Source organism: Cyrtonyx montezumae, unplaced genomic scaffold, assembly GCF_038088225.1.
Source record: "Cyrtonyx montezumae isolate F1298 unplaced genomic scaffold, pur_monq_1.0 scaffold_2, whole genome shotgun sequence".
In the NCBI taxonomy this organism is placed as follows: domain Eukaryota; kingdom Metazoa; phylum Chordata; class Aves; order Galliformes; family Odontophoridae; genus Cyrtonyx; species Cyrtonyx montezumae.
In genome coordinates this window covers 27022814-27040243 of record NW_027071936.1, presented here as the reverse complement: position 1 = coordinate 27040243, position 17430 = coordinate 27022814, and the positions used below count along the sequence as shown (strand labels likewise).

The following is a 17430-nucleotide window of genomic DNA, read 5'->3' as shown; positions in this document are numbered from 1 at the left end:
AACTGCATCTGTTTGTCCCATCTGCAGAAGATACAGATACTGCTGTGTGGAGCTTAGCACTGCTTTCACCTGAACGGAAGCTTTTCAGTTCTCAACACTGCCATGCAGCTTCCCAGTAGCTAGAAACTCAATTCTCCTCCAGTAATTTGGAGGCAACTATATCAAGAAACTTTTATTTATAATAAAAACATGTTGTTATAATTCATCTATTTACTGTAACAATTTACAGGGTTGTTAATCTCTTTTTCTAAACACGGAAAGTTAATGACACATAGATTACGATAACAGCTAGAGTAACCTTCCTGTTTCAAGTAATATTCGTGCTGCAATAAAAGCAGTTGATTCCTCTTATGAGGCACATTCCAAATAATTAATATGGCTCCCTGTTGACACTTGCTGTTGTTGCTCCAAGCAATTTCCAAGCTAGCATCACAGGCAGCAGAGCAGTGGTACACTCTTCAGGCTTCTTTGTAATGAAACCCAGGAATGCCATGAGCACAGTATGCTGGTGCACATAATATGTTGAGAACGTCTCTTCAGGGATATAAAATATTAACGGAAGGGGAGGAAGCATGTCTGAGTGGACAGTATATATTTACTGTTTTACACTATGGCTGACTTAGATAATTTGCATTATTAGCCATACAACAACGGGACATTATTCAGGTTTAAAATCTACTGACACACCATAAATTCTATATTTGCTTTTAAGTGCTTTAACGTGGGAAATCTGCTTCAGGCAAGCCCATAGCTCATAAAGAGTTACCCTGCTTTCCCCCTCTTGTTTCCATGTTAAAAATCCATTTAATGTCATTAGTGAATACAAGTCATGATTGTGAGACACCAAACCAAGCTGATTGGTTCTGCAGTGGAAATAGGCAGTCTGCTCTACTCCAAGCTGCTTGAAGTGCAGGATCAGTGCCCTTATAACTATGTAACAGGCTCCTCCTTTATTGCATCCCAGATACCACCAAAATGCAAAATAACTGAAGTTGGAAGAGACTTGTTGCTAGTCCAGCTCAGGGACATCAAAAGTTACTTGCTCAGAACTGCATCCATTTAGGGTTTGAAGGTCTTCAAAAAGAGACTCCACAACCAAAATCACTTTCCTCAGTCTGCTGGCAATGCTCTGCCTAATGCAGTCTAGGATACTGGTGGCCTTTTCTGCCCCATAGGCACTAGCAGTTCTTTTTTCACTCATGTAGTCTTCTTGGGACCAAGTGATCCCAAATACAAAGAAAAAATGATTCTGCTGGTTTGAAGGGTTAGGTTGGAAAAAAGAAGACACATGCATAGTATAAAAGGCTGCTAAATACCTGTGAGTTTGTTTAGACATTCATTATGACTGAGTAATAACTACAGAAGTTTATGAATGCTTTATTACAGCTTTTACCTAATATGGAGGAAGCAGTAGCATCAAATGCTCACTTGTGACAAATGAAACAAGCTGCTGAAAGCTTTTATCTACATGCCACTTCCAAAAAATATCAAACTTGACTTTATGCTTTTCACAATGCTAAGAAATCAAACTTAGGGTGTTAATACTCTATAAAAAAGCAGTGCACAACACCTGTGCTTCATTTTCTGGGCAGGAATGCCAACTTAGTTAAGTCTGGAGACTCATCAGTCTCTCCACAGGAAAAACAAAATCTCTCCAGTTCTCCACTGCTATCTGTGGCCCTCATTACAAATTCACAATCAAGATCCAAAACAAACCTTCTTGTTAATCAACAGAATCCCATTTTTCTTTGATTTTACAATTACTGTCAATGGCAACATCTGAAAGGGTTGAGAGAAGAGAGGCAAGGGGCAGTGGCTGAAAAAGGCCTCAGCAATAAGAGCCCTGCCCAAGTACACAGAGGAAACTCTTAAGTCAGGGGACAAAACTTGATCATCAAAGTAACGAGTCCTTCCAGATTTAACATTATTAAACATTTTGCCAATGATTCATAGTATCATAGTACTACAGAATATCCCAGGTTGGAAGGGACCCATAAGGATCACACAGTCCAATTCTTGGCTCTACACAGGACCACCCAAACTTAAATAACGCATTAAATAACACAACTTCGCTAAGTAACATAATTTTACCTAGTGAACTATGTAAGATATTGAGACTGATGTCATTGGCACAGCTCAAGTCAGTCACAAAGACTGACAGAACAAGTTTTTAATTTAACAAATTATACCAATTCCTGCCCCTTTTATATAAGTCTAGTCTAAGTTTTGGATGCTTACCTCAAACCTCAGCTCTAAGACTGAGCATCCCCAGTTAATCTCCCCTCTCCAGGTCCAGTTATCACAAGGAAACATTTGGAAAGGAAAATGTGTAAGTCTTAAAAAAAGAAGGTAGAAACACTCAATCTCTCCTTCTTCAAATCCCCTGCTCCTTTAGCTGTTTTCTGTGTGTGCTGGGTCTGCACAGCAGACCTTGTAGCATAGTAACATGGGACATGGGCATCCCATGCCTGTATGACCACCTCTCAGTCTCTCAAGCTTTGATGTACATCTGCACATCTATTACTTCAGAAGCCTATTTGATTTCACTCAAAAGCCTTGAAGAGCTGCCCACACGCTAGCCCCTACAGAGCGGCTGCTCAGGTATCTGTACCTATGGGAGAGGAAATGGATGGTGTCAGGCCCTTCCCAAATGTTATGGAACACTCAAAAAATAACTGTACCTCTTTAAATTAGTGGCCCACTTTTCAGTAATTAAAAAAGAAGAAGAAAAATCTATTTCTAACGAAATACCAAAGGTCAAGACGCCTCTCTTGCTGATGGAAAGCTGGGCTTGCCTTGTATTACAACAGCTTGCATGGTCCTCTCCAAATCCCACTCTGACTATAACCATCTGGTGTTTCAGCAGCCGGCTCTCAGGTAAAAAAGTAAACAGCAATCAAACATAATCATCAAAGTAACACGTGATGAAGTTGCCAATTTTGTATCTAATTGCTTTAGTCAGGCTCTGCTTCCTTTACTCTTCCTGCCTGTGAGGAGCAGCCGCCATCATGGCCTGCTCAGGAGGGCGGACAGTGATGGCTGAGGGCACTGTCCCCCGTTAGCAGCAGGACAGGGGCAGACAGGCCCTTGTGCCATGTGATGGGCTGAGAAAAAGGATTAATGCTGGAGTGCCACCGTGGTTCACCCGCACTCTACTACTTTTTTGTCATGTGCTGCAAGGATTCAGGCCTGGCCAACGCCCGTGTAAACATCAAAAATGCTGTTTTTGCCAGCAGCTTTCATGCTCTCATCGGCGTGTCCAGTCAGCCAGCACAGCCCGGCTCTGCTCCCTCCTGCAGCACCACAAACCCTCAGGCAAGGCAGAGCGAGCACGGAGCTCAGTGTGGACACCCCAAAGGCCATGCCAGGTCTCTGTCTACACACAGTAGCCACCATTTGGGGAGTGAAGTACAGAGGTGGCCGGGCAAGTCCATCTGGTGACATGGCCTCCCTCAGGAGGAGGGAACAGAGGAGATGTCTGCAGTCTGAAGGAGCACCTGGCTCGCAATTACCTTCAGGTCTGACACATGAGAGATGCAGCAACTTAGAAAACCACTAAGATGCAAGAACAAAGACACTGTTTTGTGAGGAATGCGGGAAATGTAATGGCATGGCCTGAGGAATAATTTTGTTGAGGGATCTGGATGCTTACAGATACAAAATAAACATTCACACGTCTTCAGAAATCTGCCCTTAAGTGATTTTAGTCATCCACAGATTCCGTGATAATAAAACCACAGGAAAAATAAATGTGTGCATTAACCAAAAACTAGCAATACAGCAGTCTTATCTGTTTACATAATAAAAACACTTCCCCTGTTTCTTTTTGGAGACATACCCACCATTTGTGGCACATGACAGTGCAGACCCCCCTCCCTGCCCTGTTCCAAGCATCCAGTGCTTGGTTTTGTCCAGGGGTGAAAGTTCCCTTTCTCGACTGTCCCCATCCACAGGCGATCACTGCAACACATTTTTTTTTTTTCTGTCACGTCAGATCATATCGCTTGCTCTGTCTTCTACCCATTTTCCAGCCCCCTTTGGTATGTTTCCACCTTCCATTTGGCTCCCTTCTATTTTTGAGATCCTTCTAAGACTGCCTAGCTAGCATTTCACACAGAATATTTCATTTAATTTTGTGCCTGCAGCTCTCACGACCTGGAGTTCCCTTGCACTGCCTCTGTCTCCTACATGCTTTCAGCACCTTCGAATACAGCCACCTCCATGGACTGAATTCCTCATTCTGTTTATCCATTCGCTTGGATTACTAATGAGTAAGTTAATAACCGTGAAACCACACATTAATTCCTGAGACTTTGATTTCAGTTCTCCACTTCATTTTTTTTCTTTTCTTTTTTTTTTTAATAACAACGGGATGGGCACACACCAGTTAATCTGAATATGTATGTTCTAAGAGAAGATCTCAGAAAACATACCAACGGTTTTACCAAAATAATTAAATATAAAATTTCATTTCTATGCTGCAGCTCTTCCCTCCCAACTGGACAATTCAATTTTTAAAAGCAATCTAGTTTGTCTTGTTTGAGCTGATCTGAAAAAGACATTACTTTTTGACCAATTTTTTGTAATCCTTCATTAACAGGATTAAAAAATAATAAAATTAATTTATTATCTAGCTGAAGACTACATCCACTTTGTTGGATTGCAGTTTCCAAGATCATCACTCTTATCCTCTTTAATTTCCAAAACTAGTACATTTTTCTTGCCCTTTTTTTCTCCACTCACAGGTCTTTCTGAACCACATAATAAGTAGGCATATATAAAAACATATGGAAAGACAAATTAAAAAGCTGTAGGCTTGCTAACAAATTCTTCTGACATGCCATTAAACAAATTTCATTTAGACCTATTACTCTGTATATATTCAAACTTCTCCCAGCAGCCTTTTTACTGCCTTTTATCAATGATTATCTTCGCTAAACATCATTTCCTCACTGTCCACCCTTTTCCATCTTGCATTAAGAGCTTTCTTTTTAAATAAAGCTTTTATAAAGCCATTCCCTACCTCATACATGTCGGAGTTAGCACTGATTCTGTCCACTGCTTCATTTACTCACAGACTTTTACAGCGTTTCTCTCTTTCATCCATACATCACTCTTTCATCTTTCATTACCCTTTTAACTCCTTAGGGTTACTGTGACTCATTCACTCTCTCTCTCTCTCTCTCTCGGGCTTATTTCCTTGTTCTTCCCTCAAATTCTTGCACACTTCTGAATACAAGAAAACCCTCTTTTCAAAAGGATGTTCTCTGAGTACATTAGCTCTGCTTTTTTTTTTGCCATTTTGCCTCTTGTATTTCATACCTGAAATAACTGTAAGCTTAAAGCAACTGCAGAAGGAAAAGTATGGTACCTGCGAGCAAAGCTGCACAACGCCTGTGGGCAGGGCAGGAATGCTAGGAGCAGTTCTAAAACCAGGAGGATGGGGTCTCTGGTATCACAGCCACAGGGTGGGCATGTGGTGGCTGCACACATACAGTTTCCTGGTCACAGCTACTTTATGCACTTAGAGGTTACCAAAACCAGCAACCTCAATGAACATTTACGGGCAGCCTACAAACTGTGCCGAGAGTGCTCCTGAGCAGTTAACACAACAAGCAAATGTTTTTTCTCCCATTCCATGCTTGACAGGAGTGAAGTTATAGCATTGCAACTCCATTCACTGATGAGTTATACATTGCTTCTGTATGTTCAAAACATACATAATTCCAGCCCTCTGAAATGTCTACACTGTGTATCATGTATCTTAACTTCCACATGTAAAACAAAGTTTGAGTGTAGGAGATGCAGGACTGCACTTTTTACTTTTGTTTTGTTGTTTTTTTTCTCCTTTTCTTTCTGATTTTTTCTTTCTTTATGTTATCTATTTTTTTTTACTTTTTTTTTTTTTAGAATGAGAAATCTACTTTGATGCATGAATTACACTACTATGCCTTCCAATGATTCCTATGAGGAATCAATTCGCAGAAGAGAAGAAGGTGGGTTCTCACTTCCCAGTAGCAAGATGCAGATGCAGCTGATTTTCCCAGTACCTACCAAGGCAACACAAGGTTGCCAAATGCAAACCCTGGAGCCCAGGAAGAAACGTCTCTAGGGGAAGCAGGGAGAGGGGTGAGCTGGGTGGATGTTTAGCTTAGACCCTGTCACACATGCATCTCATGTTTTAAAGTAAACGCAAATCCACAAAAAGCGCCTGGCAGCATATGTGTGAGCAGAAAGCAGGATAAAATAGGCTAATCTTTTCCTAGAATGTACTATTCTTGCTTTGAATCTGTCACAACAAGCAGCAGCCTTAACCACGAGGGAAAGGAAATCAAAATGGCCTTTTTGGCCATTTGACAGTCATTATATGGGTGGCTCTAGGCTATCTGAGTCTTTAGGAGCATTTTGCAACTCAGATTGGAATTACATACAAAAATTTTGGCAAGAATAATGCCAGATGAATGGGTTAAAGACTGATGATTACAGCAGCTGAAGCAACTGGAGACTTTTCACTACTGGCAGCTGCATACTTTCAAGAGAGCTTTTAGGAGTCAGAAACTCAAGACACAGTGGAAGTCAAAGCTGAGGAAGCTTCTTCAAGCCAGAGTGAGATTCTTCCCTTTGCTGTGGAAAAGTTGCAGTTTGACTTCTGTGTTTATACGAACCGTACCCCTCTGTTAAAGACTTAAAACATTTGTTTCAGGAGGGCTTTTGCTCTGCAGACTCCAGTACTTGTCCCAGGATGTATTCTGCCTCATATACAAGGGGGAAGCAGAAAGAGTCAGGAAATATTCCACACATGCTGTTATAATTAAATAATGTTAAATATCTCTTATCTTCCCCACAGACAGCAGCAGGTGAGGGAAGGCCCCCTCCTGGTCTAGCTTTCTCCAGAGCCTGAGGCAGGGAGCTGACCTGCATTTTCTAAGATCTGCTCCCCAAAAGCTTGCCAGCACGCTAAAAGAAAGACAGCACGCTGTATTACTTTTCTCCTGCCATTTGTGTTTTATCGTGTTATGAAATATCATTTACCTATCACCTGCACTGTAAACTGGGGAGGGGAAAGTCATTTTGGTGCAGATGAAACCAAGCAAATGTAATACCCAGAAGCCCTGGAAGAGATGACAAATATCCATAAGCAAGAACTGCCCAGAATGGGTTTAGCAATGGCAAATGCAGCTATGCCTCAGGAGGTTTTCTTGGCCACCTCTCAAAGATTTAATCTGATACGAAGAGTGCTGTGCCAACTCTTACTGTCCTTACTCTGTTCTTTTCCCAAAAGTCAACCAGGAAATTTTCATCTGCCTTAATGGGCTGTGGATCAAGTCCAGCAAATTCTGCCTCGGATGGGGCTGAAAAGACTTGAGACAAAAAAATTTGGAAGAGTTTTTTGGAAGAAAGCTAGCCAAAGCCATCCCGTCCATCTCCTGCAGAGGCAAAATAGTTCCTTATGTTGTTTTGAAAGGTATCTCCTCGAGGCTGCCCACTGCTTCCTCCAAGGTACTAATCAACAGATCTTGCTGTCAAGATTTCATCTTTGTTTTCCCTTTCTTGGAGGAGGGATCTTAATGCCTTGCAGCCTGAGATGTTTCTGCCTTATTTTTTCCTTCTAGCTTGTTCTTTTTCAACAGCTTCATTTTTTAGGGCCCTACCCTTTTTTGCTGTGCTCTCAGTAGTGCTCGTATTTATTCTTCCCACCCCTACTATCAGCATTATTAAACAAGGATGCAACTTCACATTATAGCTAACCCTTTTAACAGTGGTCTTCACAAGGCCATACATTTTCATCCCCTCCCTTGCTCCCTTGATCTGGCAATTAATGCAAGTACAGATTAAGCTAGAGCTGATCTGATGGAAAATGACCCACCAAACCCAGTAATTATTAGTTTTCTGCCGTCTCAATGAGCACATCCAACTCATCCTGCCATAGGACCAGTGCCAGAGCCGATACAAAAGGAAGGGTAAGCACGAAAAAGCCAGGGTGGGGGTAGAATGGGGACAGCTGTCAGTTTCAGTGTAATATAAAACCACACCTGTGAACAGTAGGAGCACTGTATCTAGATGCTCCCTCTGTTCCCACACAAGTCTCCTGTCCCCAGGAGACTCCCACCAGTTGCTTCCTTTCTTTGCCACTTTTCAGACAGCTTTTAATCTACCTGCCAGTATAATTTGGAGAGCTACATCTCACAGTTCCAGGTCAAAGGTTTTATTGAAAGCCATACATGTGACAGCAAGCTCACTCCTTGCATATAAAGCCCACGATACAGCCCTACCTTTCTATTAGTTGGACTGCTGTTGTTAACACAGGAAGAGGACAGTGGGGAAAAGAAGAAAACAGGCAGTAGTTCTTGATACGTTGAGCTTAAAATTCAGTGGCAAAGCATCCAGGGGGATTGTCAGGGAAATCAGTTGAGATGCTGGATTATATGGCAGGGGACATGTTTGAAGAAGACAGGTAGGTGCATGACTCACCAACACAGAGAGGGTAATTGAAGTGTCTTGTAGTTTCAAATATTGTGAGATGTGGTCCAAGAATTTGTCACTCTCACTTTCTTCCATTTGTGACTGCTTACAGCAGATGTCCACTTCAATATGCCTTTACTTTCCAGTCTGTCTTTGCATGCCTAGCATGGTCTCCACCCTCATCTCGTACCTCCCTAGCACTACCTATACCTCCGCCGTGATCTTCCCTCCTCCACCAGTCCCTGAGCAGGTAAGATCTCACCTTCGCACAACTTCTGTGTCAGACACATCTTTCTCCAGAAACCCATGATGGCAAGCCTCCAAGAAACAATTTCATCATGCAGGGCTGCTCCTCCAGCTCCTCACATACATCCACACATATTGCTTAATGATCTCCATCACCATACAACCACATACCACACCACCTTCAACTCTGTACCTTCTGTGACCAATTGCTCACAGTGACTGCAGCCCAAATGGGACTGCTGGACAATAAAGAGTTACATTAACGAATGAAGAAGATTATTTCTTCATTACAGGTATTTGTGTCTACTGTTGTCATTAAGAAAGTGCAAGAAGATGAGTAATTTGTTTTCCAAAAGGGTCAGTACACCTCAACTTCATTAATCACTTCTTTTGACCTACTACAGAAACTCTGAGGCAAACAGTACAACCTGCCTGGCTCTGCTTCCAACTTATTGCCAAGTTTGAGCTAAACTAAGGTGCAGAGATGTTTCAAGAGGGCATATACTTAATCCTAATCCTAAGTGATCAAGCAGAAAAAGAGATTAACACTAAAGAAATTAAATGAGATTGGGTATTTCCTTCATTAACTTAAAACAAAAGCAAGAAACACACACACACACACACACAAAACCACAGCAGTAATCTAAGCTACGTCATTTTTTTTTCTTTATTTTTATCTTTTTTTCTTTTTGAGATAATATAAGTTATGTCTCAGCATGAAGGACATGGCTGCCTGTAGAGAGATTTTGACAACTCCCCTCTGAGTGCTAAAATGCTGTCAGCTGAAAAACCGAGCTGTTTGGGCAAATTGATCCAACTCTGACAGACTTCCTCTCTGTTTTCATGTTTTCTCTCTCAATCAAAAACCTTCTAAAGAAGTCAGGTTTGCAGACCCATTTGGAGAAGGGGGAGAGGAGGGGAGTTCACCTACCCTTGCAGCGCTGCTCTTTAACTAGATGTCTGGACAAACTTGTGACAGGGAGGTGAAGGTCTCAAAAATCTCCCTCAGCCTCCCAATCGATGTGCTGTACACAGAAAGATGACTTCTCTACCTTGTGTATAGTAACTGTATATGGTCTTTCTGGCTACCGAGAGGGCAGTCGATACGTTTTGCAGGTAGACATTAACAGCACAGGGAGCAGAGCTTTTAGGCCAGAGTTTATTTCTAACGCCAGCAACAGGCAAGCAGCTAGTGCAGCTGCCCAAGAAAGCTTGAGGTTTCTTCAATAATCATTAGGAATCATCTCCCCCTTCCTCAGCCCAAAGAAAATGAAATCTGAGCATTTTTAAGCCTTGTCCCTAGCTGTGAATATATCTGTAACCTTTCCGCATCAGTGACAATTTTGAATACAATTTTTGATGGTAAAATCCTGGGAGTACTCTTACCACTTTATAGCAAAGATTAAGCATGCTGCTGTCACAGTCAGTAAAAGAACATCTTTTCATATTGCCTCAATTGGGCACTCCAGAAATCCCTAGTCCAGCAAGGTGAAGTGGTGCCAAGCAACTTTAAAGTGTCTTACAAAGTCAATTTGGGGCACTGTTTTAGCTTTCTTTTCACCTTTATAATAACACAGCTTTACGACTTGAATGCTGTCTTGCTCACTGGGTGCTTCTCCACAGTTTTCCTAGCAAAGTCTCACAGCATGGTGATTTTTCTTTCTTTCCACTTCACCTACTTGTTGTCAACTCAGCTAGGACAACCCATGCTCAATGTGACCAAATTTCATAAATTAATTTTGAAGATTTGTGCAGTAAAATTGTTCATTTATAAATTCAAAGGAATCTGAAGTCTGTAGTGTAACAACATCAGTTTCAGTGAAGCTCACTACTGACTTCATAAACATAATTATGTCCCCTTCTATTGCCTCACAAAGCCAGAAACAACATGGCAGGTTTCACCATCTGTTCCTCTCATTCTGCCATCCTGCACTTTCTTCCTTACAGACAGCTAAGGCCTGAGAAGATTGCAATGGGTCACAAACTGCACAAGCCCACCAACTCTTATACAACTCTGCACAGAGCATAGGTCCTTACATCAGCTGATCTACAGAGAAGATGTTTGTTTCATACAAGGTCAAATACCATCTTCTTTAATTATCAGATATTTTTTATTTGGAATTTAAGCTTCTTCAACCATGTGTCTAGATTATTCTTATCTTGGTGCCCACGATGTTACTGTAAGGCCTTTGGATGACAGTTTTGATTACAAGTCTGCACACTTCCTAGAAAAACACAGTCCTGATTGGTACTTGTTGAATAATGCATACTAATTCCAGCCTGAGCCTCCTTCGCATTGAATGAGTCATGGTGGATGTCTATCCTCTGCAGCAGGCAGCAGCAGCAGGCTCTGCAAGGGTGCTGCTATGTGGTACCAGCACTGGGACAAGGTACTTCAGGTTCCCAAATCTCCCAATACATCCGTCTGTCTGCATACATGCAAGGGGAAGAGTCATGTTACGCTACACAGTTTGTTGCATCTGTCTGGCTCAAAGAAGGATTACCGGAGACATACAGCATGACTGGAAATCAAGTAATGGCATCTGAAAAGTACATTAAAAAATGGTGTGTTTCAACCCAACCAGAAAGAACCTCTTTCAGCTCTTTCTGCCTTAGGTTCCTAGGCTTTTCAGTGAAAGAAAAAAAAATTAATAGAGAACTTCAGTTCTGAATATTTACCTTTGTAAGAGATGATATTCAATTTGTACTCAGTCGTATATTCCATCATCTCCAGAACAGAATCACTCAGCAGCTCAAGAATAAAGGATTTTTTTTTTAATTAAGAGGCACAGCTCCTTAGTTGCTTTAATGAATGTAAATATTTATATGCCCATACACTAGTCATCCTAGTCCTGATCACTATCTCAAGCTAAGCTTCCTCATACAGGCTAACCTTTAACCTCACATTTGAGTCTCTTAAATAGCCTTCTGATCAAAGAACTGACAAATGCAAGCTTCAATTCCCTGGCTGCTGGCAGCTGTCAGTGACGTGACACTCTTCATTCACCCTCTCATGACCTGAGCAAAGAAACACCACTATTTCTAAACAGTAGTCCAAACGATGTGGGATTCAAAACTTGCAATAAATTAGTTTTACACTGAGCAATGATTACGACTTCCTCACTGCTGAGTATGGATACACGCTTGCCTTCCCTGTATCAGGGATAGGACAAAGCGACTGCATTTAGTCACTGTTTTTCATCTCATAGCATTTGGGATTATTCCAAATAACATTTAAAGGCTTTGAGGCTACTCAAAGTAAGGAATGATTTCTGGGTTTGCTCCTTGGGACCACTCTCAGTAATACTGGCCATTACAGCTCTGATTGCCACAACAGTTGCAACTGAAGTAGTAGTAGCTACTGAAGCAACAGCCCCTGCAGGTGGAGGGGAGTGTCACTTAGGATGGTGGCTTTGCTACTCCCTGTGTCAGTCTATCATTTCAAAGCTAGTTTAAGCTCACTCTCACAGGTGACCTTTTTGTGTGGGAGCTCAATCTTTCATTGTCCTTCCCAACAGCGACAGCTTAATTAGATATAGGGTTTCCTTCTCAAGTTACTGGATTTAAGGAATCATGCTGTTGTTACTTCCATGCAATTCAACCAAAGGCAAAAATGGATGACAACAAATGGAGGGGGAGAGGTGAAAGAAATCCTTAAAAAACAGAAAAACAACAAAAAAAGCAAAGATAAAACCTGACATAGCTCTGAACAGCGCAAGATTTGCCTTCACAGCAGGATGGAGACCCTGGCATTCAGTCCCATAGTGCTACACGGAAAGAACAAGTCCTCTGAAAGTTTTTTTCCCTTTCAAGAAGCCAGTCAAAAATCTCCAGTTGATTTCATGTAGATGAGAAGCTAGATTGCAAACAGCCCTTTACTTGAGACAAAGGTGGCTTTTTGCAAGATTTCAACTCCTGGGATATTTTATTAAGTGGTGAGACCAAGAGAAGGGATCAATTACAGGAAAAAGTGTATTGGAACAAAATATCTCTACTACTGATTGAGGGTAGATCCTAGACTTTTTGCTTACAAGCTGGATGAGCAGGGAAGCAGATTCTCCCCACGTACCTCAATCACATTGATTGCAAAGGTTTCAAATGACCGGAACAAGCTTAGAGAGCTCCCAGAACAAACAGGAAACAAACAAACAAAGAAACAACAAAAAACAAAACCCCAACACTGAAAAAGCCATGGTTTGTAGGGAGCTTGAAATGATATTGCTTCTAAGTTGGTACTGGAAAGAGACTTCATGGTCAACCTCAAATAAGACACCCCCAAATTCTGAGATTATATCCTAATGCTTTTAATCCAAAAGTAAATAAAACCCACAAAAATAATTACTATTATGGATTTAGGCATTCTTTTATTGTGCCCCACATCTTCAGAAATTATATTTTAAAGCCTTTCTTCCCATTTTGAAATGCAAGGATACCTTTGTACTTTTAAACAAAACTAAATATGGCATGATCATAGAGACAACATCAACAATGCTGTCAGCAGAATTGACAGTCCTAAAATTTAAGTTCAGAACCAAAATACAGAGCTCATTGTCACACAAACGTGCATTTCTCTGAGGGACATGGAGGAAATGAAGGGAGCAGAGCACAGTGCCAGACACCTAGCCCCTTGGTGCTCTGATAGCAAAGTTAAGCTGCTGGGATCTGCACAGGAGCTCATGTGCCTTGTCCTGCCAGCTCCAATGGGACAAACCATCACAGGGAGATGATGAATTGGGAACTGGAATACCTCTAAACAGCCAAAATGTCAGGGCAGCTCCAGTCTGCTCAGATCCATGATACGATAGAGGATACGTTTTAGCTATTCAGGGTGTATACCAGATGCATGCAAGGAAATGCTGAGACAGCTTGAACTGTTAATGGGAGAAATCATCTTTGAAATAGCAAGTCAGGTTTTGATTAAACTGGCAACTAGACAGGCAAGGAACTACATGCCCTGAGGTTGCAGAGATGGCAGGCCACTTTCAAGACAAATGGCTACATCTTCAGGTGGTGCAAACAGCTGCATTATGAGAAGCAGGGCTGCACCTTCCCACACAAGCTGCAGATCCAGCTTCTCTAGATGAAGGATCTGTGGACAGGACCAGTGATACAAACAGCAATCAATTGCATTCACTGGGAAGAAGCCACTGTGCAGGAAAGCAAAAATGCACACTTTAGCAGTGATTTCTAACACAACACAGGAGCTTGTGATAGAGACCGGCTGCCAGCAAGAACCTTCATCTGCACTGCCCTCCTCCCTCAGTAGTCAGTATGTTTCTTTACAAGAGGCAGGTGGGAAAGAGATGGAGTGAGGAACAGATATCTGGTATTACCCTCTGACCTTCAGAAGCTGGTAAGGATCTTCAATCCCATTTATAAAGGTTGGCACCATTCAAAGAACTGATACATCATACATTTTCAATGGACAAAGACAAAGGAAAACAGCCATTCTATCACAGTCACCATAAGTTAATGATGACCTACTAAAATTTTACCACTCTCATCTACAAGACCTCCTGTTGAGTTTCCCACATGAAGAAAATAGGGTCCTTGGAGGTCAGCAGTCCTACCCCTCATGTTTGAGCTAAGAAAATTGCTGTAGGCAAATGAAGGCACTGGAAACTTCAGAATGTATAACCAGAGGACAGGCTGCTGTCAGGTAGAGATTGTGTAGACACACTTTGATGTCAGCAAACACTTTTTGATCTGGTTCACATCTTCTAATTTCAGTCCAAAGGTCCAAAATTCAATTTTAACTACCATCAGTACAGCTCTAACATGGACAGAAAAGATTACAAGATAAGTGTAGTATGGGGTGCAATGAAATGAGAAAATATCATGACCATCTGAGGATGCAAAATATGACTCAGACAGAATTACAATGAACCTCAAAGTATTCAGAAGATGCTGTTGTTGAAGGACGGCCCCACAATGTCAAGAGGAAGACTACGCCTGCACTAATAGAAAGACTGTGCACCTTTCATATCAGTGAAACTCTCATTTAGAAGCCCTGAAAAGTCACCAAGGCTAATTTTTAACCAAAGTCATCTGTGCTTAGCTCCGCAACAACTGATGGCCTCATAAAAAAGACCATATTCACAGCTAGCTCTGCTGGCCAATTCTCACTCGTGCCTCTACTTCTGGCAATCCACATTTTCAGCCACATTATGCACATCTCAGCTCCCCTTGCTGGTTTGTTGTTAGCACGAGGCACCCAACCATCACAAACTCTGGCACACGCTGCAGCCCCTGCTAAATGCCAATCCCACTGTATGAGCCTGAAGCTGTATCTCAGCCTTTGCATCTAGCAGTACAAATGCAATATACAGATTTGTCGTAGTATGTAATTAAGCACAGCACAGTCCTGGTTAACTTGAGATTCCAAATGCAGAGTGAAACATGAAGGTTTACGCCCTCTGAAGTTAAGGCACTGATTGATTTTTATATGGACAAATGTCACAGCTGGGCACAGTTAGAATATCTTCCTTACATGAGATTTGAAAAAGATTCCATCACAGAATTTCAAATAAATAAATCATCCAGTAACTGACTTGGTGTGCTTGCTCCTTTTGCTCCAAAGCAAAATACAGGGTACATGATTGATCTTACCAAGTGATCAACAAAATTCAAGCAAATGAAATTCCCTGGTCAGTCTCGCAAGGACTGCTGGGATTTTCCAGCAGTTGCCACCAGCACAAGAAAGTTACAAGCTACAGAAAAATGAAGAGTAAGAAAGAGCCACAAAATAGCCATAGGGTCAGATAGAAAGGCCAGGAAATCTTCTGTTAGATCTTCTCTAGGCAGCTACAGTACACAGGTTCTCTGCTTGGACTAAAAATGAAATGAGTCCAGGGCATAGGGCTCAAATCAACCACATCACTCCGGTAAGGCTGAAGGGCAAGGGGTCCAAACCAGTGCTGGGAGGAAAAACTTGCCCTCTGAAAGAAATTCTGGCATGCACCATCCTAATTTTGTTATTAACTTGAATAAAAAGCCAAAATTTTGAGTGTGATTTTCAAAGAATGTTGACTGAAAGATAACCAAACCTTTTTGTTTCTCAGGATTGACTTTTTTTTCCCTAGGGTAAAATTAAAATATTCCACGCTAAACATAACATTGAAATTTAAAAGTAACAATATTTTATCATTACTTATGGCAACAGTAGCATCCAAATTACTTGTTTTGATACTTGCTGCCAAAACAAAGTGCAAGTTCCTGCAAAACCTTTTGATTTTATACCAATGGGACATTTTCCAACATTAAAAAGAAAAAATCATTTTGACAACAATGCATTAGTGTTTTGCAGTCTAAATGTAACTGTTTCCCACATCTGATCCCCTGGGCAGCTTAAAAAACCTTTAACCTTACTACAGGAAGAGGCTGAAAGCAGTGCTGTCCTAGCTGTCTCCGTTTGCCAACTGGATGACTCCATTCCTGCCTGAAAAACTCTGCCTCTGAATTTCCATCAGGCTGATGATCTCTCCTCCTCAGAGCAGTGACTGTGCTTGGGAACAACACAGGTCACCTTGGGAACCTGTGCTGTCCTGTATAATGCAAGACAGCATTATGGGGTTGAAACTCAGACTGAGTCTTCACTAACTTTAGGATGGCTCAGGAAATCTGCCCATCCCCTCACAACTGCAGTCCCAAGCCTTGCTTCACCTCTGTGGTTTGGTCTAGGCCTTTTCCCAGAGCATTTAGTCTTGGTATGAGCCAAATGATGTATCCAGCGGAGCCCACGACTGCTTCTACTTTGCCCTGGGTCTACTTCACACTAGTCTCACCTAGAGGATTCTACAGGCTGGAAGGTACATAAACTGACTGAAACGTATCACTTCTTTACATTTCACGTGTAGTGATGTGAGGAACCAAACCATTTGTTCTGCATAACATCGTGATGTCTGACTAAAGTCAGGGAATCCCACCAAATGCTTCTATATATCAGAGCACAGGCATTGCTTCTAAAAGATTCAACCGAGGAGAAAAAAAACCCACACATAATAAAAAAAATCCTGTCTGGAAAGCAACAAGTAAGTCCCTGTCTTCTGTGAGAACAAAAGTATATTTAGTTAAATCACCTTGGCAACTGAGCCATCTTGCAAAACTCTTACTTTTTCAAATCTATCTCATCAATGTGTAAATCTCCCTGTACAGACGCACGCATGCATATATATTTATATAAAATGTGTACAACTTACTGTTGATAGTACTTACTCCAGCATTAGCTGCAGACAAGTCTATGCTCAGTGTCTGATTTCAGCTGCCAAAAGATGAAGTCTGAATACCAAACAGACCTAAATTAAAATCTTAAAGATGCGGGTATGGCTTTTTTGAAACAAGTCAAAGGGCCCCACAGATGCCCACACAAGAGAACCACCGTACAGAAGCAGGATAAGATCTTTCTGGAGACAAGCTGCCTCCATGAGACAGCCGTGGGCTTCAAGGTGGGTTTTTCAGCTGCTATTTAGAAATGGGGATAACTTTGACCGTGAAACACTGCCCATAAAGAAAAAGGCACAATGTATTTCAATAGAAAATGAATTGAGGTATATAGAAATCTGGAAAAATGATTTTTTTTCCCCCATGCTTTGAAATTGCCTGAAAAATTTCTTCTCTAATAGCCGGATCTATTTTTCAGGCATTCAGTAGAATGATCCTTATGTTGTTAATAAACACGTTTGCCTAATGAATATCTCTTAGTGATCTTGCCTCTAATTCAGG

General features: G+C 41.5%; 1 protein-coding gene across 1 annotated transcript in view; it reads right to left on the bottom strand.

Annotated features, from left to right (window-relative positions):
• Positions 1-17430, bottom strand: part of ADGRL3 (adhesion G protein-coupled receptor L3) — a 287009-nt gene that overhangs the window by 132760 nt on the left and 136819 nt on the right. The gene's annotated exons all lie outside the window — the stretch shown is intronic.